Raw genomic sequence first — 388 nt, 5'->3', positions numbered from 1 at the left:
AATGAATGAATGAATGAATCATGTCCAATACTAAACTGGAAGATGAATAGCAGTGGCGTAGCATGAATACCGAAAGCAGGGAAGCAACTTTATATACGTGTATATAAATTTTTTCTACATACCCTATAGTTTCTATCTTCTATTTAAAAGAAAACAGCTAATAGTTTAATATGTATTGTATATTTAAGCTAATATATTAAAATAACACATAATTATCAACACAATTTTATAGCCATCAAATGACAGGGTTGTGAACCTGGAATATAATTAATGCTTACTTTATTGTTTATAATTCAGCTCGATTCTTCTGTTTTTCTTGGCAAACAGATCAATAACCTCATCTAGAAAGCTGGGTTTGGACTGCAGTTTGTTTAGGAAGGACTTTTCA

This window comes from Cryptotermes secundus, unplaced genomic scaffold, assembly GCF_002891405.2.
Source record: "Cryptotermes secundus unplaced genomic scaffold, Csec_1.0 scaffold130, whole genome shotgun sequence".
Classification (NCBI taxonomy): Eukaryota; Metazoa; Arthropoda; class Insecta; order Blattodea; family Kalotermitidae; genus Cryptotermes; species Cryptotermes secundus.
Note: the sequence above shows the minus strand (reverse complement) of the source record.